The following is a 25712-nucleotide window of genomic DNA, read 5'->3' on the forward strand; positions in this document are numbered from 1 at the left end:
GGTCCAAAGGAGTTAGCTTGGCCTTGGATTCCACCAGCCAGATGATTGAGCCTTAGTCTCACTCCCATCTCAGATATAGCACTGCTCCACAAGCATGTTTGCTGCCATCCGAAAATGTTAAAGCGAAGGGACCACTATGACTGATGCAGGGTGGAGTCAGTGCTCTGGTGAACTTTATTTTGCCAAATTGAATATACTCTTCAAAGAACTTAATAGCATCCTCTGTGTGCCGCGTTTTATGGTCAAGCCGCATCCGGCAACCAGTTCCGGTTAGCTATAATAATCTGTGGTTTCCTCTTTATCTATTTTGCCCAGTTTTAACTTCACAGTGGTTTAGAAATAAAGCTGGATTGAATTTGTCCTCATACCAAAAAACATTCAAAAGTTTCCCTTTTTGTATTTTCAAAAATAAAATAATAGTTTCAGGAACCCCAAACTCCATTTTAAAGCAAATATATTCGGAGTTGAATGAAAGTGCAAATCAGGTCTGATCAGGCTAAATATTTTTTACTTTGATTAGAGATGATTAAATACAGTCCAGAAAAAGAAGTTTAGCACTGACTGGAAGCTTTGAACAAGACATCTGACTATGGTTAGCTACTAAAAGTTAGCCCAGATGTAGTATTTTCACAAAGAGTCTGTATCTTATTTGTTACTTATTTGTCACCCCTTTTGCTGGGCAAGAACCCATAATTATCTCGCAGTGAAGGGAATGGTTAAATAGGTTAAAAAATTCCTAACCGTTAAACAGTTCCTGAACAAAGTGGAATCTTTAGGACATGTATACCATCTGTTTGCCAACCAGTTGGGTGGGAAAAAACTGTACAGTGTGTCAAAAAAGAACCTTGAGATTCTATCATCACAAACATGAATATAAGGTTCTCTAATGTATACTGGAACTCTGCTTTGGTCTGATGAGACTAAGATAGAACTTCTCAACAACAAAACTCCAACAGGAGTGGGCATGAAACGAGGGTAGAAAATGTGAAAAGGCATCTTATGCTCACTGATATGTGTGGTGAAGGACCTGCGATGCTGTTGGTCTGTTTCTTCTCCACAGCCCTTGGAAAACCTGTCACAAGGCTTGGCAGAGTGAACTCTTTGAAACAACAGGAGTTGTTGTTGGGGGTTTGCAACTAAACTGAAAAAAATTTAATCGTTGGTTCTACAGCATGATAATGATCTAAACGTATGGTCAGATTAAGACAGAAATGATAACCAGACACAAATTCAACCTTCTTCCATGGCAATCCCAGTCAACAAAGACTAAATTCTGAGTTGCTTGAGGGAAGCAAGCATAGGATAGGATCCAGAAGCTTGTATGATTCATAGAAATTGTGCTTGAAGAAATGGTCAACTCCCTCCTCTCTGTATCCATCAATCTAGTGAATTTTTACTGGAGAAGATTAAATGATGTATTAGCAAAAGAGGATTGTTAAAAGTATTGACAGCAGGGGTACCAATGCTGGGATTTTTCTATACTTTTCAATTTCAACCTCTGCTGCTAGAATAAAATTTTGAATAATTGTAAGGCTGGAACACATCAGCAGGGAAAGTCAGTGAATTTTCATTCAGATTACAGTACAGTACATTTAATATCAACATCAGTTTTATCTGTCATCAGGGAACAGCACGTCGAATACTGTTGTACTTTCAGGTAGGAGAGGAAATCCCATTCTGCTGCTCAGGCTAGCTTCTATGTACCACATCAAAAAGCAATTCATCATTTGCATAAGAACAATGAAAGGACACCTCTCTCCGAGCACTAATGAGAAATGTTCCTGTTCGATCTTGCACTCCATCATGCATACAAAAGCCCCCACAACTTGACCTTTGAATTATGAATACCCTCAGCTCCAAAAGGAAACTGCATCCATGTCAAAAAGATGGGGCTGGAATATGAAGTAAAATGCCCAGGGATACACTAACATCCTATTTGGTTGATGTATGGAAGTCATTGTGAATGCATTCTACTGTTGCAAACAGCAAACGTAACACTCGCTAGCTTTTGTACAAGTTCTTGTGATAAGGTCGTCGTCACCCAGCTCACAGGAAAATACCTACATCATTTCTCCCCACAGCATGTTTGTAACATTGAGAGTGTTTATGCAGGGGTTCACAGTGGTTGCAGTTAAACAGGTGGCCCTATCAAATTTCAGTGTTCTTGGTAGAGACCATCATTCTATATAAGCCTGTTGTGGAATTTATGATTTGCTGAGTAAAGCAATTCATTTTGTTATTTTGGAACATCTAAAATCACTGATTTGTCAAGCCTTAAGTTGTGCTGTCATTCTTTGTCTCATCAGAGAATTTCATCTACTATTGTATTTTCTATTTATTTCACCACAGACACCATCCTCTGTTAGTTTTCAATTACTGGAGATTCCATTAGGGTTCAGGGCAAAAGTTCTCAAGATGTGAAAAGACCATGATAATAGATGTCAAACTGACATCTTTCTTGTAAAGCTGTAGCTAGTTGTTGACATATGACAGTGTGATGTGCTTTAAGTTTGACACCCTTCGTCTATGTTCAAGATTCTTGTTTTGAAGTATAAAAATAAGCAGTTCTTGATCTGCTGCCCTATTGAGTTGACAGAAAACACTTGGTTGTCTACTGTAAGTTCTGAAGAACACCTTGGCCCTTTTTAAATTATTGTTTGTTTTGCAGCATTTTTGGGTGCTCAGTAAGCTTAGTGGACAGTGGTCGATAGTAATGAGCCTGTAGTTAAATCATATTTATACTTTAGGGAAACAGGATGTCATAGATTACTAGTTAGAAGTTCAAAGAAGCCTTGATCAACTAGAAAAGTAAAGAATAAATTAAATAGTTCAGTTACCTTACTTATATTTATTTGTATTTGATTAACTTTTAAAATGTTTTTATTTATCCCCAAATTAAATGTATATAAATTAAAACACACATTTTTCTAACATTTCAGATTAACATTATGTCAAGGGAATAAGAGATTTAAAAGCTTTTAAAAGTCTGTAGTCGGTATGCCAGTAAATGTAGCACACATTGAACAAAGTCAAACAGTAAGATTATGTTCATTACCATTTCTTTTAAATGCTCACCAAAATTCTAAACCCATTATATTTCTCCCAGATCATTTACTGGAATTGTCATCTAAGGCAATCAGATATGACACACATTGAAATCTTATTCTATATCAATTAATCTGCACTACAGTTGAGATCTTGATCTTGCAATAATTCCACCTTAAACCACATTCCTGTCTCCAGTGACAACAAATATCTGCAAACACATAAAGAACAAAAACAGAAATATTGGCCAAGTTAAGCTAAACACTGAATCAGTAAATGCACAGCACTTTATTCAGTAGTGAGCAGGGTAAGCAATGCTATTTTTCCTCCTGGCACCTTATGACAACGCTGAAAATACAATAAAAAAGAGCCTCACTGCCTTGCCTGCGTGTCTCATACATCTTCAGTCATGCGGAAGGCCGTCCGTCAGTTTTACTGCACATTGGCTTCCTCTAAACGCAGCATCGATGACTGATGACCCTAAGTGCAACTAGATAACTACAGCAGGGGATGATAAAAATGTGGGAACACACATCCTAGACAGGAAATTGGCCATTTTTGAGCAATTGGCACAGAGGAGCTGAAGCGATGGCACTTCTTTTAGTGCTCGCTCCCTTAAAGAGCTGGAGAGGTCTGGTTGTCCACTGGGAGATAGTTACAGTCCACTGAACATATTACCAATGTACACAAACCCTGTAGATCTCAATTCTTTCTTCTTAGCCCTCACTTTTATTTGTGTCTGTGACAGGGGCAAACAAAGGACGGGATAAAACTATCAGAAAACATTTCTCAGTCAATATCAGGAGCTAAAACAATGTAACAAGCAGGTGAAAGCAAACCCAATATTCTGTAAAGACATCAGAATTAGTTGTATTAAATCAATGGCCTGGTGAAAGTAGGGTAATGAGGAAAAGTGACTGCCTATAATAAGGGATCACTGAAGATTAATGCTGAGTGGAACATCAAAAGCGACAGACAAGAGTATGGAATTAAGAGGTGACTCACCTGTATTTCACAGTCTGCTGAATTGCCAAGTGGCAGTTTTATTGCATTTCATATCTCTTCTGTTTTTCATCTAATCTATTAATCTTTTTTCCCTTCAATGATTCGTAATTGATGATGATGACAATCTGGAAAACTGTCACTCTCAATGAATGACTTAGTCCCGAGTTTCACAGCTTCATGTGTGGTGACCAGATATCAAGATGACAGACTAAGGGAAAAAAAAGCATCTGAATGAATTATGCATAAAATATAAAAAGCTAGATTCTGATCTGACAATATGTGCTGGTTTGAGTTCATATTATGGCACAGTGTTTCATACGGATGTTGACTTGGTATTTAAGATGCGGGACCTTGTGAATACCTTTGCAGGGGACCTGTAATAATTCTTGAAAGAGTTGTCCTAAAGGGTGCTGAAAAAAACTTACCACAGTTCACAGATGTCTTAATTTAGTGAAAAATGTTTGAAAGATATGTATCACTTTCTCTTCACCTCAAAATTACACACTACTTTGTGATAGTCTATATCACATAAAATGACGAGGTTCAAGGGGAATTAATGCTTTTGCTCCAATGGCTCGCCAACAAAAAAATGGCAACTTCCATGGGTGAGAAATATAACAAAGAATATAAAATTTTTGAATTAATTGTGAGTTTTTAACATATCACAAACAACTTTTTTTCAAGTTAATAGGAAAATTACAACATATTAGGTCAACATGTTCAATTAATCATGGATCCAGGGGAGGTTCTCAGAGTCCAAAGTGAGGGTCCATGTGGTGGAAAGCGTCTGACGTGTTTGAGTGTTGGAGTACTGACAGGTTAAGCTGGAAATCAGAGAAGGTAGAGCCTTGGGGTCGCTGCTTGGAACTGATTGCATCAAAGAGACATTGATATTGGGACGTTTGGGCTCATGAATCCAGTAGCCATCAAAGGTAGTGTGCACTTATAGAAGCTCAAAAGGTAACCTAGAAAGGAGATCGAAAGTAATGGGAAACTCAGGAGCATAGGAAAGCAACAAAGAATCTCATGAAGGCTAGCAGTACCATAGGTTGACACTCAGGCATTGAATAATCAGCATCTACCTCCTCTCATGCTCCAGCTGACGAACTAGATGAAATGGAGGTGTGCTGAAGCACACCTTCTAGCTCTGTCTTCGAGGTAAACCTGCAACTCCAAGGCAGACAGGAAATCGCTCAAATACAACACCCCCAGATCCCTGACACTGGGGAGTTGTTGACATAGGTGAATGGTCTGGATTGATTTAATAAGCATGAAAGGAGGAATGAATACGGAGACTATCAGGGAAGCGGAAATGGACAGCAGTGGGACTCATGATGGATTTGATTTCACATGGACCTATGTATCTGGGAGAGAGTTTTCAGGATATATATTTAGGTGGAACATCACAGGATGAAAGTCAAAGCGTCTGACCTGGAGAGTATTGGGGGGAGGTGTTTTTTAGGGTTAGGGTTCAAAGGTTGATGTGATAAGAGGAAGTAAATATTTATTATTCACAGATATTTAGCCACAAAGCCATCCTTCTTTGAAACAAAGAAAAACCCTTCTGCCAGGGGTGAAGAAGAGTGTTTCTTTCCATGAATTATCTTTCAGGTTTTGTCAGGTTGTAAAGTCAACTGGTGAGGAAGGGAACTTCAGGGAGAAGATCAATGGCAGAGTCGTAAGGTCATAGGGCCTCAATGAGTGGGTTTTATGTTTACTGGAAACCTGTTTCAAGTAGCGGTATTCCTTCAGAACATGAGAAACATCAGGAGGTTTGGCCTCATCTTTTTTCACTAATGGGAGGAGGGGAAGAATGGCCAACTGCAGACAAGAGGAGAGACAATGGTGATCTGGGATTACGCCCTAGCTTCAGACCAGTTTATGTGAATCGTGCAGTTGTAACCAGCTAAAATCAAAGACTAATGGGGCGTTTCAAATGGGGAAAAGAAAGAATGAGATTTGTTCACGATCAAGAAATTGTATGACTAAATAAATTCTTGTTCACATCATAAATCCACCGGAATTAGACACATTTGTGTTCATATTGAGAGTAGAAGGGATAGTCAGCCTGGGTTTTAACCTGAGATTAGTTGGTCTGTCAGTCCCCCCAAGATTACTGAAAGATCTTTCTCTTGGCCATACAAGGCAGGGGGCTTTGTGAAACTGCACAGTTTTGGGGTGCAGATGGTTTCCAGAGAGAGAGAGAGAGAGACAGAGAGAGAGAGAGAGTGAGAGAGAGAGAGAGAGAGAGAGAGAGAGAATAGCAAAACAAACCAAAGAAAATCTGGAGAGAACTTAAACTGAGAAATAAAACTGGGGTAAGGGGGGTACAGAAGAGTGAGTAACTTATCTTAGTCCTCTTCCTATCTTTTTCCCCTCACACAGTTGTCAAATCTGAAAGCCAAAGCAATATGCCCTTTGAAAGAGCTTAGCTCATCTCTTGGAGGTCAATGCATCCTTAATTTTTCTTTCAGGGCATGCAAAAGTTTTCCATTAAGAGCATTGGGTATACCTCTGGAGGTTGCTCCCAATGTGTGAAATTGAATAGAAAATTTAGAAACACATTGCTGACCCTCCTTGGAAGGAGAAGAACAATACATGTTCATGTCTTGATGCGTTGAAGTGAGTTTTTCTAAACACTGATTAGTAGTATTTTGTTGTTCAATCAGAGACAACCTTGTGAGTGTTGATTAAGATAGGTTAGTTAAGGCTCTCTTGGGATCTCCTGCTGCATCAGAGTGGCCTGAATACTCTACCATGCTTTGAGGTGAGCTTCTGAAAGTTTATTGTAATACAGGAATCTGTGAATGTCTAATCTGGAAGGGGATCCTTCAAAGCCTTGGGGGAAATCACTGTGAGAGAGGAGGAGACTGAATACTTCAATTGATTTTTGAGTAAATATTACTGTGGGCAATTTGTTCTGGTCTTGTAGATGAAACTGAAGCTAGGGGAGATTATTAGATTCCTCTGTGAGGATATGTTAGGTGGAGACCTTTCAAATGCTATTTGAATGTTGGAGAATGAACAGGGTACACTGGAAATCTGGAAAGCTTGGGGTTGCGGCTGGGGAAGGTTTACAACAAAGATGCTTCGGTACGAAAAGATTCTTGGCTTTTGAGTCCAGTAGGATTTAAAGGCATAGAGTCCAGGTAGGAGCTAATGTAGCTGATGAAATGCAAATGTGCTGAACCACACTGCTTAGCTCCGCATTCCAGGGAAACCTAAAGCTTCAAGGAAGTGAGGAAACTACAGAAGAACAACAAAACCAGATTCCTGTCACAAACTCTGTAGTTAAAGCTGTCCTTAGGAATCCACATCCTCTACAAACAGTTTTTCTGTTTTCAGTTGTTGAATACAGGCAGATTCTAGCCATTGAAATCTGTTAACCACTGTTTAGCCACTGTTTAACTTAAATGTCATGTAAATGTAGTGAGTTTGGATGGCCTCAGTTTAGGGTATAAAAGTGAAAGGGTAATTCCTTAAGTTGGACTTCTGTGGAGTTTGGTATAAAAACATATTTCCAAGGCATTTTGCCACCATAGGCATTCAGAATACTGAGACAAGGGAATCCTTAGCTGCACAGATGGTGCATCTGCATAAAGTAGCATGAGATCAAGCAATGTTATTATCAGATCATTGCTACCAGATTTGCTTAGCATGTAGCAAAGTTTGTGGTAGTGAGGGTAAAAATGGTAAATGCCTATAGTTGTATAACACTTTTTATCAAGTCTTAGAACTCCAAAGCGATTCACACTACATTCATCTTGATGACCATTCATCCATGTATACGGACATTCACGCGATGACCGTTATAAGATACATTGTAGCCACAGGTGTCCTGGGGCAGACTAACAGAAGCGATGCTGCCATACAATTGATGCCACTGGACTCTGTGATCGTTATGTCCTTCTTGCCCAAGGACATAACGACTGAGATAGACCCAGCAGGGTTTTGAATCAACAAGTTACAGCACAAACACCTACCTCCCGAGCAAGCCACTGCTGCCCCTATGTGCCTATGTGTGGTTGATTTCGTGTTTGATTTTTACTTCCTTGAATCGTGACATAAATGCCACAGGATTTCTGATGCATCCAAAAAATCAGCTGTAGTCTGCCTAAAGTGGAATATACAAGATGCATTTCTAGACTTTTTTTTTACGTAAGGCCATATACAATTGTATGCTATCTAAATGCAAGGCAGGTATAGCATTACTGTTATCTTACACACAGCAACTTTCATGGATGTTAGTAAAGAGTTATCCTATTATTTTTACGCCACAGAAATTAATGATATGCATGAATCTGACCTGCTATTCTGCACCTCTATTTCTACCTCTAAAATGAGATCCCTGTTTTTGCAAGCCCATGTTTCCTGCAGGAGTTAGCAGGTAAGTCAACCCCTCACATCATGTGTGAGCATTTCTTTCAATATGGTAAGACTAATTATACTACCAAAAGAGGGCAATGCTTGCAGCAAATAGCATTTCTTTGAAAGGATTGGTCAGCAACAATACTTGTGACACAAAGTGACACCAACTTGAATGGCAGGATCCCAGCGTCCCCTGTTTAACATTGCCCCAAGCATCACAATGCCCCTTCCAATTTCACTTCTCAGCATCTTTTGTGTGATCCATGAGTGTTGAACCAGTCCAATGGCTCACACGCCTTTTGTTTGCATTTTTGCTGGGGAAGACAGGTCAACGTGAGCATCCTTCCCTTCTTTTAACTCCATACAAAATAAACTGTGAAAGACAGATTTTTTTATCACAGTCAGAATTTCTCTGTTACTTATCTACACAATTGTTCTCTAGAGCCTTGAAAACTACTTGACCAGTATTCTCTTTTTAATATTCTTTTAATTTTAAGGGATTTCTGATTATAGCAGCCTATATACGTCCATGGCAGTTGTTGAAGAAGTGAATTGATGGTTAAGGCTGAACATTGCAAAGAAAACAAAAACACAACTATTCCGAGATTACCTTTAGCCCAGAAATGCTTTAGCCACACTTTGGACCTTGATAACTAGCTTTCCAAAACAGATGGTTCAGTCGTTTTGTACCTTGCAAATTATTAGCACCACAATTTATTTTTAGTACTACTAAAGGCAGCCCCAGTACACTAGCGGTTCCTGTACAGTTTAAAATATGGGGTATAAGATATCCCAGATTCTATCTGTGATGTTTGCAAGTCACATTCCTACACTTGGTATTTTTTTCTGACAACAAATAATTATTGTTAAACCTTAACATTTTCATTTCATCTCTCAGTAGTCATAAATATATGACTAATATGGAGTACGATGTCAACAAACATGTTGCATTTCAGTGAGTTCTGAGATCATTTCAGTATGCTTGTTCTTAAAAACAAAGTCTCATAGTTACCTTAAGAATACGCCCAGGTAGTAATTGGTGGCCTGCTGGCTCCAAAGATGTGCTGGATCTGCTTACTGTGTGGGAAGGGGAAGGCAGAAGGTGTAAGCTTGGTATGTCATATACCTAATCCACATATGCTCGCAGCATTCCCTCTTCAGATGATCACCCACCTGCAAGAACCAACAGGGGACACCTTACTTGCATGTATTACTGCACAAAATAACCACCTAATTCATTTTATTATTAGCTTTTGTGTCTTGTTAGATGCAAGTATTCAATATTACCTGACTATCATTCATTCTTGGGAAAAAGTAAGTCCAAATATTACTTATAAATGTTCATACGTGGATAAATGCTAACAAATACGGATCGATTGTGTCTTGTAACTAAATAAATTTTGTTAACACAAGATGATGAATGAGTCAGTGGATAAAAAGTATAATTTTTTTTACTGTTTTCAAATAATCTTTAATATATCTTTGAAATAATCTTTAATCTGATAGACACACGTTTCACAACTGTGAGAGGAACAGTACATTTTACCATTCTCTCCTACGTACAGGAAGCTGGAAAGTACTCCTCTGAATCAGTTTTGCATAATGCAGCTAAAGAAGGAATTAATAACTTTGGAGGATTTCAGAATGTGATTATATTCTGTTTTTTTAATCTGCAGCTACAACATCATAGTGAGTAGAAAAGCTTTGTAAATAGTTGATTTCAAAACACACATTCCAAAAAGCAACGTGTTGTAATGCGCTGTGCACAGAAAACATGAGAGACTTTCACAACACACCTTTAGTGTTGCAACTGTCAATGTTTGTTAAAAATTAATCAAAGATTGCTGTCCAGTATCTGAGTTTATGTCAGCTCCTTTCTGCTTTCCACCACTTTCTCAGGGAAACAGTGATTTAGCTACATCTTCAATACATCAATGTTTTATCTCCTACTATAAGTTCTGGAATACCTGTGAGAGGGCTTTTGGTTATAACAAATCAATGCCACAAGTTCTTGTTCACAAATGACAAAATCCTTAATAGAAAATACCTTAATACAGCATGTTTTATTGTTACCTTCCACTTAGTCTATGGCACTATTTTTTATTAATATAAATTGCAGTGGTGGGCCATTAGAGCCTGCTGGCTTTAGAAATGTCTGAATCTTGTCCACAAATACTTAAATAACTGCAAATGGCCTTTCCACTTCCTTTAGCTTTTTTCTCTGGTTGTAGCGTTTATATGTGTATTTTCATATTAAAACACTTGACCACTTACATTTTGGGGTCAACAAAATCTGTCTGGATGTCTTCACAATTATTTCTACGAGCTCTGCAGAATAAAGTAAGTGTTGATCAAGCTGTTGCTTCAACCAATCAGACTTTGAGTTTGTGACATCAAGGCCTTCTAGCAAGCGTAGAGTAGCATGACTGTATTCACACCCTTTGCTCGTAAACAACATCTGTAGCAAGCTGAATGAGTGAAAATAAAGTTGCATGGAGTTTGTAGCTGTTTTGTCCACCCACAATGGCTGAAGTAGGAAAATAAATGTATTTGTTAGAAGACTTATTGCCAAAAGCCATTTCCAGGATGGACCTTTCAAGAAAAGCTGAACATAATTAAGTAAGGTCAGGCAACTCTAAAGCTAGTGAGCTGGTCACAACCAGGAAAATTATTTGTCCCTCACTTTCAGTCCACTAACTACGAGCAGTAGCCCTGACTCATGAGCTCCAAGGAACATTGCAAATTGTATTGCTGGGAGTGCTTGTTATTCACCAATGATTGACATGATGTTTGGAGCCACACTGGGCCTGTAAATATGACAAGGCGGCAACGAGACACCAAGCAACAGGGTTTTTTGAAAAATTTGGGGAAACCAGATTGGATCTACTGCAGAGTGAGCAGGTGCACAGTGAAATAGAGCGCCACAACGTAAAGGTGAAAAAAATAGGGAAATCTTACAAAGATTGATGTACTATGTAATTTCTATGGGCAAGCAGAAACTTTCATTTCAGGGACACCATGAAAGGGCTGCATCGAAAAGCAAAGGAAATTATTCTGAGCTTCTTTCTCACATTGCTGAGAGCAATACAGATTTACATTAATACCCGTCCACTAATAAAGTGTTTAGTGGGAAGCCGGGCAAAATTTAAAACCACCTGATCACTGCTGTACCTGAAATGATTAGAGAAGAGATCAGATGGGAAGTTAATAAAACACCATTTGTGTATTATGGTGGATAAAACAACAGACGTGGATAGCTCAAATCTTGCACTGGTCTTGCCTTACAAAATGGGCATGGGTGTAAACAAGGAATATGACAGGGCAGGCAAGACTTTCAGCTTCTATAGTGATAGAAAAGGAGTTCTTGATGGAATTTCAACAGAGTAATTGAACCTTTCTTGTGGAATGACAGGAGAGCAGATTTTGTCTACTAATATTCAGGATTTTTATTGAGTAAAATGCTGATATTCTCCTTGTAGTATGATAATATTATAGTTCTATGGGTTTATTATCAATGTTTTTTTTTGTTTTGTTTTTTACAAGTGTCACAGGTGTAGCTGCAGTAGAAGGAGACTTGTGGACCTCAGATTTGCTTATTTAGTAAAGACATTGAACACTTTTATTTTGAAGGATATTTTATGGCATCAGGATGTTTTGATTCCAAATTTGAAAAGTGCTTGAAAATAAAAAATAAAAATATTTTTGTACATGCATGTTTTTTACTAGTGTCATTTATTGCACAATTGCATATTAAAATGCCCAACTAGGCTTTTACACTTTCATAAATAAATAGATAAAACATGCGATTAATTTGCGATTAATCTCGAGTTAACTACTCAATTTATGTGATTAATCGTGATTAAAATTTTTTAGCGTTTGACAGCACTAATATATATATATATATATATATATATATATATATATATATATATATATATATATATACAAATAAACACACAACACATGACACATCTCAAGGTACTTTAGGAAGTTGATTCAATCAAATTATACAGACAGATTGGTTACAAAGTTTTCTATCCAAAGAAACCCAACAGATTACCTAAATAACAAATAATTAAACTCTGGTTAGAGTCCATCAAGAGTTCTATTTCTAATATTTTCAGCTAAACAGTATGAAATTAAGTAATTAAAACGCATGCATAGGCATGTAGTAAGCAGGAACAAAAAGTAGTATGACATCTCTCAGTCAGCTTCTAGCTGTTAACTGGCTTTGATGAAGATGTTGAAAAAATGGTTAGAGGTTGGTTGATTTAGTGTTATTGGAATTTGTGTAATAAACCATAACTGTCAGGGAAGTAAACACATTTGATCATGGCTGAACTGTGTAAATCACTTGATAATTGAGTTATAATCTGTCAAACATATAACATTGAATAAACTAGGCGAACAGTTTTAAAGAAAGTAACATACATTTTTTAGTATACAAATAATATTAATGTTCCAAAATGTACCTTTTAGTAACATTTTAAAAATCTACAATGGAGTTCAGTGAGCTCCGAAAAGACACCTAATCTTTCACAAATATTTGCAGAAGTAGTTTGCATAGCTAGGTATTAGATTGTATACACCTCTGGCCATGGAAGTGATTGAAACACCTGAATCCAGTGATTTTGATGGATGATCCAATACTTTTAGCAATATAATGTACAGTTGTGTTCGAAATAATAGCAGTGCCTCAACAGCAGCAAGAAAATCACTGGTGTTATTAACATTTCAAACTCTATACCCCAGATAAGTTTCTGGGGGGTAAAATAAAGGTATAGAAAACCAACAAACCCAACAGGACAGCCATGCATACTGTGGATTCTGTGAAATTGAATGATTAACTGAAAAGGGTGTGTTCAAAAAAATAGCAGTGGTGAGTTCAATTAGAGAGGGCATCAATTAGGGAGGGTATTCTGGGAAAAAAGGGTGTTAACAGGTGATCCGTATTTAAGGATCAAGACAACTGGCATGCTGGCTGTGCATTTGTCCTGAAAAAACAAGGAAAATGGGTCGTTCAAAACACTGTTCTGAAGATGAGCGTTTCCTAATAAAAAAATTGATTAAAGAAGGGAAAACATACAAAGAGGTGCAGAAAATCATTGGCTGTTCAGCTAAAATGATCTCAAATGCCCTGAAATGGGAGCAAAAAACTGAAAAACGAGGAAGAAAAAGAAAGACAACCCCTCGAATGGACAGAAGAATAGCCAAACTGGCGAAGACTCAGCCAATGATGGGATCCAAGAGGATCAAGGAAGACCTTCAGTTGACAGTGAGTACTGTGACAATCAGAAGACGTCTTACTGAGGTTAACCTTCCAGCAAGAAGCCCCCGCAAAGTCCCACTGCTGAGAAAAAGACATGTGCAGAAGCGTTTACAATTTGCCAAAGAGCACATTGACTGGCCTGAAAAGAAATGGCATAATATCTTGTGGACAGATGAAAGCAAGATTGTTCTTTTTGGGTCTAAGGGTCACAGGCAGTATGTCAGACGCCCTGCAAACACAGAATTCAAGCCACAGTACTCACTGAAGACCATTAAGCATGGTGGTGCAAGCATCATGATATGGGGATGTTTTTCATACTATGGTGTTGGTCCGATTCACCGCATACAAGGGATCATGGATCAGTTCCAGTACATCAGGATCCTGGAAGAGGTCATGCTGCCATATGCTGAGGAGGAAATGCCTTTGAGGTGGACCTTTCAACAGGATAATGACCCCAAACACACCAGCAAGCGAGCAAAAGCATGGTTCCAGATGAACAAGATTCAACTGATGGAGTGGCCAGCACAATCCCCGGACCTTAATCCCATTGAAAACTTGTGGGCTGACATAAAAAGTGCAGTGCATGAGGCAAAACCAAGAAACGCTGAGGAATTGTGGAATACAGTGCAATTATCCTGGGCTGCAATACCTGTGGAACGATGCCAGAAGTTGGTTGACTCCATGCACCACAGATGTGAAGCAGTCATCAGAAACCGTGGTTTTGCAACAAAATATTAGTTTAGGATACTCAGTTAGGTTCACTTATCAAGAATTTCTTTGTTTGTACAGTACATTTTTGAGTTTCCAAGGAAAGATGGCAACACTGCTATTCTTTTGAACATGCCATTTCTTACTTTATTTGAAATATTATTATTATTATTTAAGTTTTGATGACTTTGCGCAATTGTTTTGCTTTGGAATAGAATGTACTGTGTCCCCAATGTATCTGTGTTCATTAAAGTACTATTTCTTTGAAGAATTTTGACATTTACTCATTTTTCTAAAGGCACTGCTATTATTTCGAACACAACTGTATGTAGATATCAGGGAAACTGTGTTTAGTCTTTTATTACACAAAGGGATAGTGGGGATATTTTGGAGAAAACCCAGGACTGATTTTTAATCCTAGTCTGTCTTACTTAGCGATATCTGCATAATATATTTTTTTATCCTCTTTACAACTTGATTACTCTTATTGGTTTTGCTTCTAAATCAACAACAATTTTGAACAACACTGAAGTCTAAGTTGCAAGCATTGCATTCATACACTGCAAAGTGTCCCAAACAATAAGATGAAGGAGACAATAATACAATGTTGGAGAATCAAAATACGATCCGTACACCTGCGGATAGACAGGATAAAATAACATGATAAATCTGTTTGGCATTAAGAAAGCAATTCTTAGTGCTACACAGCCAGACAGGACACGTTAAAAAAATAAAAACAATAAAAATAAGATCTATACACCTGTGAAAAGACAGGATAACATAAGATGATACGATGATTCTTCATACTCAGTTCAGGATGAGAGGAGACAAGACTTTAGGATGTCTGAAAATACATGTTGAGGTTCTTTAATATCATTAGAGTGGGTCCTTTGACATCTCACAACACCCCTACCTACAGTAGTGCTTCAATGATTTTGAATTGAATTGACATATACTTTATTGTTCGCGAGGCACAATTCGAGAAAGATCTGCATGTCCTCTTTTACGGTATCTTAGACATCATCAGAAACCAAAAGACACACTAACCTATTGCTGTTTCATGGGTTGGCATAAATCGCTGTCAAGTGCAAAACTGCATGTGGTAATACAAAGTACATGGATAAGATTAAAGTAGTTATTGCATTTTGGTAGTTGAATTATATCTGCACTTCCTGCTGCTTGCACCACTAGAGACCAAAAACATCCAGGCCCACACCTGCTTGACCCCCAGTCTTAATGAAGAAGATAAAGGTCTACTCTATTACAGAACACCACAATGATAAACGTTTCCTTGTGTGTGTGTGTGTGTGCGTGCGTGCGTGCGTGCGTGCCTGCCTGCCTGCCCTAAGCAGTCAATGCTGCTCATAAAACTCCCGAGCCTGCAACCATTTCAGTCTCACGCCGAAAGTACAGACACGAATATTGGAACCCTCATCCTTGTACATAAAATGCTCCAAAGAATATTTAGTACTATTTTTCAGTAGTCCTAAATTGCTGGAAGTTGCTATGCTGCTCTTTTAAGAAATGTTTACTGACAAGACAAGCCTTGAGCTGCTCAGATTAGTTCAAGAGGTAACGCTAGGATTTCAGGTCACAAAACTAACACAATAAAAATCAAAAATGCTCCATGGCAACGAATACTGCAAAGTTAGGTAACTTTTTTTTTTACATCTTCCAAATGGAAAAAACTCCTTGCAGTAGATTACAACAGTATTTCAGTCTTCTGGATTTCACATACTTACTTGCTGCCTGTAATAACCACAGGCTTCATTTTCTTCTCTGCTGGGAAGGGATGATCTGCCTTCAGAATTGCAAGAGAACTCTCTGGAGGCTGGGGATGCTGAAGTTAATTTGTTCCTTCATTACATGAAATAAATCCCTAAATAGATGCTGGCGATATTAATAATCTTCGAATTTCCAATAACTTTTTTTCTGTTGCAATATTTTACATTTCACGCTCATAGAACTACCTGATGACACAGTTGATTCATAATTATTGATGCATTACATAAAAATGTAAAATTTATTGCATAAACTTATCATGAAAACTAAGCTCGGAATATCAACAAAGAGTCCAACAGAGCAAATCTAGGAACAGCCAAATGAGTTGGCTTTTATTTATTGTGCATTCTGACAGACACATGGAACTGGATGACACATTTAAATCAGAGGAGGCGCGACTTCCCTTTGATTTCCTGGCTGGAAGAAGTCAGACCTTGGATCCAAGGCAAAGTGTTTGAACATCTGTGCTGTTGTAATTCATCTGCAATGTTATTGGCTGTAAAAGAGATATCTCAGTTTTCCTCGTGATTTGATTGTCTTAGCTCACTTTTAAGGCATCGTATTTGCTTTCAAAGAAAACAGAATTAAAAGGTTATTGAGCATAGTGCATTGAAAAAGTAATTATACCTCTTAAAATGTTTCCCATTTTGGACAGATTACAACCACTGACATCCTTTTATTTTATGTAGAATTTATGTGTTAGACAAAGACCGACTAGCGTATAACTGATAATTCAAGGATTGGTTATACTGACTGTTATAAAGGAAATACAATATTGAGATTTAATGATCCATACAACTTGCCAGGGGTACTATTTTCCAATATAAGCAGAGGATTTAATCACATTTTATGAGTGCTACTTTTAAAGCTCCCGGCGGAATTTGCACAGATGCTCCAAACTTCAAGATGAGCACGAATGTACAACTGGTAATATGAAACAAAAAAAGCAACAACAAAAAGAAACAAACACAAATTAATTGAGGAGTGCTGGATGAAATCTACCAGTTATGTTGAAAAAAAAAATACCATGATTGAAGGAAATTAAAGTTCTGTACTTTGGTTGGCATGAACCTTTTCATGCCGTTATGAAAAGTCAGAAATATATAATTAAGCTGCCATCAAACTGTCTTATCTTACCGTGTCTGATGGCATATTTACCAAATATATGTCAAGTGAGTCAAATTAAAAAGAAATTATGTGAATTTCTGTGGAACATCTAGACCTGTAACATCTCTGAAGTATGGGTGTCACATATGATGTGCTCTTGTTTAGTACAGGGTGTAAGATTCAGTTTTCTCTTGTGCTAGAATCTATTTACAACTATGTTCAAAATAATTTGTGTTTTTGCTGTTGAAATAAAGTGATTCATTTTCAATGTAGCACATACTGTACAATAGGAGAGCTACAAAGTGGCACAGTCGGCAGGACTGTTGTTTCGCTGCAAGAAGGTTCAGGGTTTGAACTCTGGTCTGGGGTCTTTCTGCATGCCGTTTGCATATTCTACCTCTGCATGCGTTGGTTCTCTCCTTATTCTCTGGCTTCCTTCCACAGTCCAAAAACATCACTCTTAGGTTAGGACTGGATCATGTTTGTCGCAGCTGAAAAGTCACTATATAAAGCATTTAGTAAGTTAGTGGGGAATATCTGCACATAACAGATATCAAATGTAAAAATCTTGCCTGGATGTTTTCAGCATTTTGAGTTCATTAAAAACTGTTTTGCCACTGTATGTGTGCGTGTGTGTGTGTGTGTGTGTGTGTGTGTGTGTGTGTGTGTGTGTGTACACACGCGGAGCAGGATTGCTTTCTGTGGCAGAGAAAGAGAAGAGGAAACCTACTCAGTGTGTATAGCCCTTAACCTACATAAAATAATTTAGCTGTGATCAAAGATTTGCAATATTGTACTTAAAAACTGGCCCCGTTAAACTCACAGTAACGGGACAAATTATACTCATAAAGCCTTTAAGATCAGTCTCGTCTCCCCATCCTGGGGCTTTTAATGGAAAAGGGGCTATAATCTAAAAGGGATTAATTTTGTTGAGAAATCGCTGTAATTTCTTTTTTTCTATTTTTAAGGAGCACTTTACCATTTTTTGGAATGAAGGGTAAGTGCTCTATACACAGACTATGAGCACCCCAAAATGGTCAAGTAATTATTAGCAAGGTAGGTTCATCTTTATTATTGCAGACACAATGCTGCAGCAATAGAGTACTACTTTTCCAAAGTCGAAAGCAGCGGCATAAACTTTATGCTACATATGCTCATGTGTCACTTTATTGGGTTCATCTTGTAGTAGTATGGACCTTTTTAGATTTCAGAATTTATTTAATTCACTGTTGGAAAGATTCAACAAGGTCTGAAAAAAATCCTTGCATATTTAGGTCCCAACTGACATGATAGCATCTCACAGTGATGACAGATTTGTTAGGTTCATGTCAAGAATGCAATTCTCCTATTCCACAACATCTCAAAGATGCTCTATTGAACAAAGATATTTAGGCTATGAAGGTAAAGTACAGTGAACTTAATGCCTTATTCAAGAACTGGAGATTATGTGAGCTTTTTGACATATGGCATTATCCTGGTGTAAGTAGTCGTCAGAAGATGGGTTTACTGTTGTCAGATAGGGACGGACATGCTGAGTAACAATCTCCAGACAGGCAATTGAATTTGAATGACACTCTATTGATGTGGCCCAAACTGTTTCAAGAAAACATGGCTTACACTGTTCTACTGCATTTCTTGATATAAATAAGGTTTTATCTCTGCACTCATGTTCATGATGCTGAATATGACCGTACATCTCAATGTCATAACTAACATCAAGGTTTAGCAGGCCAATAAAAAACAGTGTTACTTTGTCCAATTTTGGTGAGTCTTTCCTGCCACTAGCAGCAGATCAGCAGTTTCTGAAATATTCAGACCAGCCCGTCTTACATCAACAACCAACAACCTTTATGTCTCATTCTGACTTTTCTACCATGTCTGGACGCATAAATGCATAAAGTTGCTACAATGTGATTACCTAATTCATAGTCAGTTTTAACCGCCCATTTAACAGGTGTACCTAAAAAGTAGTTGTTGAATGTAAATTACTTTTTTTTTTAGAAAAAGAGTGTAATTTTCAGTCAGGCTAGCTTGTGATCAAATGGAGCATGGTACAGCTTCACATGTGTTGAAAGGCGATGCATTAGCAGAATTTACCTAAGGCAATTTGTCTTCCTACAACAGTAAAAAAGCAAGGCAGATATGCCATAGTGTGAAGGTGAGTCTTTTCTTTGTTGCATTTTGGTTTTGTTGTCAAAATCCACAACTGACATTTTAAAGGTCTATAACTTGATATTATTTCCTGTATTGTGATTTCCTTTTCAAAATGCACACAGAGCTCTTGAAGTGAAACCCGGCCCTGTCCACTCATATTCAAACCTTCTAGCTTTTTTAAGTTTCGGGCAATCCAGCCCTATTGTTTTCCCTCACTTTGAAATCCTTCACAGTGGGCTTCACAAAAAGGATCCTCACCACTTTGTCACACATACAGGACCTCTGGGAATATCGCTCTTCACACCAATGCTTTCCACCGCAGCATGCAGAAGTAGACACCACATGTTATCTGTGAAGTATAGTTGAGACTCAAAAGGCCTCAAGGACACTTGAGTGACATAATTGTGAAGTCAGGGGGGCAAACGCAGGTATTACATTGTAACTTGAAAATCAGCAAGCTCTCCTTGAACAACCTTGGGATAATCACAGCTTAAAGCAGAGGCCCATTTTTTATGCCTCGCAGGAAAATGAATCTAAGAAAACAGCCTTCAGGGGAGATAGAAGAGTCATTGATAAACAGCATCTTGAAATAGCAAAAAAAAATAAAAAGTAAAAAAAGATGAAACTAGCACATGATAGAATATGGGATGGTTATGTAAGACTCCAAGTAGTAAGCTTGACAGAAAAGTATTTTTTGGGGTGAAGATGGGATATAATAAAGGAGATCCAGTTCAGCAAATGTATGCGTAGGTGAATTATGTATCAACAGCAGAAAAAGCTTGTGAGGAAGAAAAAAAAGTAGCAAATTTCGGTGGTGTGCCAGCCTGATTTCACAAATCATCTCCGTGAGCAGAAGTATTTGCTACTGATAGGTGGGGACTTTCATTTTTACCCCCTGTGTTTGTGACAAGATTAGGCTATCTCTCCCTGCGCACATGGATGACTGACTCCTTGGGGTTGCTTGCATTGCTCTTGTAGGCCCTCCCACCATCCCAAGGCAGGAAACATTTCTATTTTCAATGCGATTAGCTCTCACCACAAGCCATCTGACAGGCAAAAGCATCACCCACATGAAACCCCACCACCACTACCCGCACCCCCTGGGCATCTTGCAGAACAGATCATAGCTGCGGTGACTAACAGGGGATCCCAGGGAGTGTACTTTATAGTGGCATTCACACTGGAGACCTCTGCTTCCGCCTCTATGTTATTGTTCCATCATCTTTGTGTGAAAGATTTTTCACAATTTGACTTGATTTGTTTGTCGTCTTGTTGCAGTTCATCTTTTTACTCTCAAACATTGTATGTTCGGTGTTTTTTGTTTTCTACCAATAAATTGTCACCCTGATGACTTTTTCTAAACATTGAAGGGGTATGAAAAATGACACTTTTCTCATAAGCTGGAAGACTGTTTAATATCCCACCAGCGTTGACAAGATACTCGCTGCCCCACATTTGCATTGCCATTTGAGAAATTCTGGTTGAGAGAGGAGGTTTTCTTCCTCCCTGAGCTTGCACAATGGTTTCAAGGTACCTCTTAGCAAGCCACTTAGCTTTAACTGCACTGCTGGGACTAACTATGCAGTATTACTAGTATTGTAGATTTGCAAAGATAGGAAATGTTCACACTAAATATGGCAAGGGGTTATAGGGAAAACAGGGATGAATTAAACATGAGGAAACATACTTGCATCCCACGTTTGCATACTGCAGTTCCATGAATAGAAGATTTAGCATTAACAGTGCTTAACTCCCTCAATCTGTGAAGAGGCTATGCACCTATACTTCCAAAAACAGAAAATCAGGAGTGCGCCATGCTTTAATGTTGGGTCACCGTCCTGCCTGAAACGCAGACCAGCTGGCCCTCAGTTTCCCACAGGTCTTCAACAGATCGCTCGTGCTGTGGGAAGTTCCCTCTTGTTTCAAATGTCATACAATCATCCTGTTCCCCAGGAAAACATTTAATCCCTGGACTATATGATTCCAGACCTGTTACCCTTACATTTGTAGCTATGAAAGTGTTTTAAAAGACTTGTGTTGGCTAATCTGAAGGATATCACAGTACCCTTGTTGGACCCCCTGCAATTGGCCTACAGGGCTAACAGGTCAGTGGATGATGCAGTCAACTTGGGACTGCAGCACGTCCACCAACACCTCGATGCTCCAGGGACACACATGGCCAACAGAAAAAAAAATCATGAAGGAATGCATAGGAAAGCAATGCTGGGATGCTAGTTTTGTGTGCAAGTCAGACAGGCAAATGTGATGTCATTATTGTCATTACCCTGTGAACTTTGGCTTTCTAATTAGAATATTTTGTGGTTTTGGTTTTTGTCACTTATGGCATCCTGTACATTGTTCATTCTTTAGTTTGGTATTACTAGTAATACCCCCAGCTACACCGTTCTATGTTTTTAATGTTTTATGTTTGTACATTTGTTTTACAGACTGTAGTTTTTGCATTTTCAATCATACTACTTTCTTGTGGTCATTTGTCTTAATCTTTCTTTATTGCTCCAGTTTATTTGTTTCTTTATCACCCTGCATTTGAAAGCTCATTGTGTTGGTTTTTATTCTGGTTTTTAATCTTTGATTTATTTCATGTCAATATGTCACAATTATTTAACAATTCAATATGAACCTGTGTGGTTTGGTTCTTTGTGGTTACAGGTATATTATTACCTCCCAACATGGATCAGGGGTGCAGAATTGGTCATCTTCAACCCTTTATTCAATATTAGGACCTTTAGGTTGATCAAGATGGATAGACCATGTTGGTTTTAAAGTTTGCAGTGTGTATTATTATAGAATGTAACCACTTTCAAATATTTTTCTGCTCACAGCAATTTTTGTAGATTGCACCATTTGTTTGTTTAAGAGTGAAAGGTGTTTATCCCATGAAAAAGTTGAAGTGGTCTCTCTCTGGAATTAGAGCTCTTCATTTAGTTCTTATCCCTAAATGTTTAATCAGCAGGATGATATCGGGACAGACCACTCCCTCTGACAAATGTTCTGTTGCTCTTTCTTCGCAAAGCACACCCAATCAGAAAGATTCTGAAATGTTCTAAGTAGCTGTTAAGATGGTTGATTGCTTGATATTCAATAATATTGAAAGAAATTGCAACCTAACAAAAAATGCAGGAAAAGTTTATCTTATAAAGCTCAATTGTACTGAAATGTATCCTAATCTGATGAAAAGGCAGCAGGAAACAAACTGGTATGTATGTGAATCTTTGTTTCAAATCTTTGTTCACTGTATTTTCCTGTCTCAGCCCAGTGTTAATCTATTCCAATAGATAACACACTGCTATGTATTATATTTATATACATCTGAAGTTTGTATACAAACCAAACAGAAAATGTAAATAAACAGTATGACAGTTTAAATGAGTGCTTTCTTGCAAAGTGAAAGTCAAGGGTTGAATCAGAAAAGATTGTTTGGGAAAAGCTTTCCTGTTCAGAAAGAGTTTCCATCCATTGACTGGATGCAGCCTTTTTCTACAGACACAAAGAGAATCCGTCACTGAATGGGGGCTATAATTACTGTCTCTCTTCTCACATTACATCCGCCCATTGCTGCGATTGAACTGCCAGTAAACAATGGCTGCATTCTGATGAAATATGGATATCTGGACCAAACTTTGAGTTAAAGATGTTTCACCGGTCCATCAGTTAGAAATACACTGAATAGTTCCAACACAGAGTTACTCAAGTACTTCTGTCTCTGTATGTTTTATGACTGAACCTTGGAGGCAAAGAGGGGGTGGGTTGAGGTTTTTCACAGTGTTACATGTGTGAATAGTTTTTCTCACTATGATCGTTGTGCTACCATACAATCATATCAGGAGATACAGACTTCTTGATTTATTTTTAGTAAAGCTTCAGTGAATGATTTAAACACATGGTTCTCAAATTGTGGTACAATTACCATGTTCTGCCTTCAGGGGTGCTCAAAATATATTTTGGAATCAATTAGTTCCAAAGTTGAATGCAAATGACTTGACTGTGATGTAGAGCTCTTAAGCACCAACATTGGTCAGGTTGATCCCATTAAGTAACCAAAGTCAATACGTGTATTTGTCTAGATTATGTACATTATACATTCATATGTAGCAACATGGTCACTAAATGAGATGAACATCATCAAAAGTGTACAACATTTTTTTGAGTTCTGAGGCTTGTCTGTGGATTTTTCCAACTGAAAGCCAAAAGATTTTAACTTATGAGTTACAATGGCACAAACAATCAAGAAATGCCAGTGGATGAGTTTATTTTTCTGGTCCTTAAATGTATTGCATAATACACAAAACACCCCCATGTGAGTGTGTGTTTACACCAAGCTAACAAAACTCTTTGTCACGGTATGTTTGTATAAAATAGTAAAATAAATAAATACATCTACCACTTTATGTATTCATTTTGGTTCTCTGTTTACATGGCACTTCTCAGTAATGGTGTATAATGCTTAGCTTGTGGGGAGGGGGGTAGGTTTGAAAAGAGCTTTAGGTAAGTGTTAACTTTCTTTTACCATTGTCCTTCAGTCCACATCCCTGTTTTACTTGAAAGGTATTTTAGCACAACACTTTGCTTTAAATCGGTGTGGTAAAGAGTGTTTAAGTAAAGTCAGCCTTTTGTAAACAATACGTTTATGAAAGTGTTTTATTGGAATCTTTAAAAAAAACAAAAACAACTGCTTGACATGTGTCCTTTCATTTTCCAAAGAAGGTCCCACACATTGTGAATAACAAAGCACTTATAAACAAGATTACATAACACCAATAACAAATATAAAAGACAGAGAATGGATAGATTTCCACCCACACTTTAATACAACAGAATAACTGCATCAATTAGTTTTCCGAATTCCAATATTATTTAATGAAATATAATCATAAAAGTAGTTTTGAGAAAAAGGTGACTTCAAAAAATTAAACTTATTCTATATTCTAGGATTTTTAAATTAAAATGTGTACACATAATACAGCTGGAAAAACAACTGACTAATCTATCAATATTATTTATCAATTAATATATTCCTCATAAAACTAGTGACATGAAATTTACACAAATAACAACCCAGGGAATCCACACAAAAACATACGTAAAACAAATTACTTTCCAAATTAAATTGTGACAAATGACTTAAAATTAAATTGGACATAGTTTGAGTATTAAACACTCTTACTGGAGTACTTAGTAGAAATACTTGTTTTAATGATAACATTAAAGAAATCTTATGTCTTTTACTACTGGAATGTTTAGAGTTTGCTCTTAAAAAAATTAGAACTTTATTAATAACAGTGAAATAAATCCTTTTCACAATAAAGTTCTGGGAAACTTGCTTTGTTGTCTTTTTAATTGTTCCGGCCAGAGCAGGCCCTGAACCGCTTACTCGAAGCTATTAGGGCTACATGAAATTTGAGAAAGTTGATGAGTGTTATAAGGGTCACTTATTCCTGCAAAGTAGCATGTAGCCAGGGCTCATACACACATTAGTATCTGTATTAGCGATGCTTAAAGTTTTCTAGGACTTACAGGAATTGCCAAAAAGTTCTGCAGTTGCTGTTTTCTTTGCTGTTAAGTGAGCCACCAATACCAGATGTGACATCACCGCGATGAACATATCTCCGTCTGTTATTGTTCGCTAACTACGGTTCGATACACGTTTTTCACTGCTATCATGGTTGTCCATAACTCCACTTAATCTATCACTATGATGGCTAGTTAGCACAACATTAAGAATCAAATGTCCAAAATGTGATGGATTTCTAATCAGGCAAATAGTTTAGAAACATTAGTTGATTAAAATATTGTTTTATTTTCCCTTTTGCTCTGGATTGTGAACTGGTTGTGTGAACACAAACCAGTTGTTCTTAGTTGTCTGCTACTTCAACGTAGAAAGACTCGCACAGACAAAAGAGGCAATTATAGAGAAGCAAACAATGAGCCTAACGACTCCATTGTGAGGGTGATCAGTTCCAGGTGAATTTACATGTGAATCTAAGCTCTAATGAGGCCCCGCCAGCAAGTCTATAAAGCTTGGAACTCCACACTACTCTAGACATTTTTAGTTGAGAAAGCTTCCTGGATGGGAAGCGAAAGGTCTTCAGCTTGCTTCAGCTTCAGCTTCAGCTTGCTTCAGCAAGTCCAGTTGTTTTATTTTATAACCTTTTTTTTTAGGAGAGATATTTATTGACATAAATCAGAAACTTTCTTTGGTGCTCGGCCCCGGGCAGAACACATGAAAACTATGAATGTCTATGAGCTTGGATGA

The 25712-nt window shown here is 37.7% G+C and overlaps 1 protein-coding gene across 1 annotated transcript in view; it reads right to left on the bottom strand.

Annotated features, from left to right (window-relative positions):
* lingo1a (leucine rich repeat and Ig domain containing 1a) overlaps window positions 1-25712 on the bottom strand; it is a 196927-nt gene that overhangs the window by 91553 nt on the left and 79662 nt on the right. Inside the window, exon 2 of the mRNA XM_036147314.1 lies at window positions 9431-9591. The gene's annotated coding sequence lies outside the window, so the exon portion shown is untranslated. The remainder of the gene's footprint in view (window positions 1-9430; window positions 9592-25712) is intronic.

This window comes from Fundulus heteroclitus, chromosome 2 (genome assembly GCF_011125445.2).
Source record: "Fundulus heteroclitus isolate FHET01 chromosome 2, MU-UCD_Fhet_4.1, whole genome shotgun sequence".
NCBI classification, from domain to species: Eukaryota; Metazoa; Chordata; class Actinopteri; order Cyprinodontiformes; family Fundulidae; genus Fundulus; species Fundulus heteroclitus.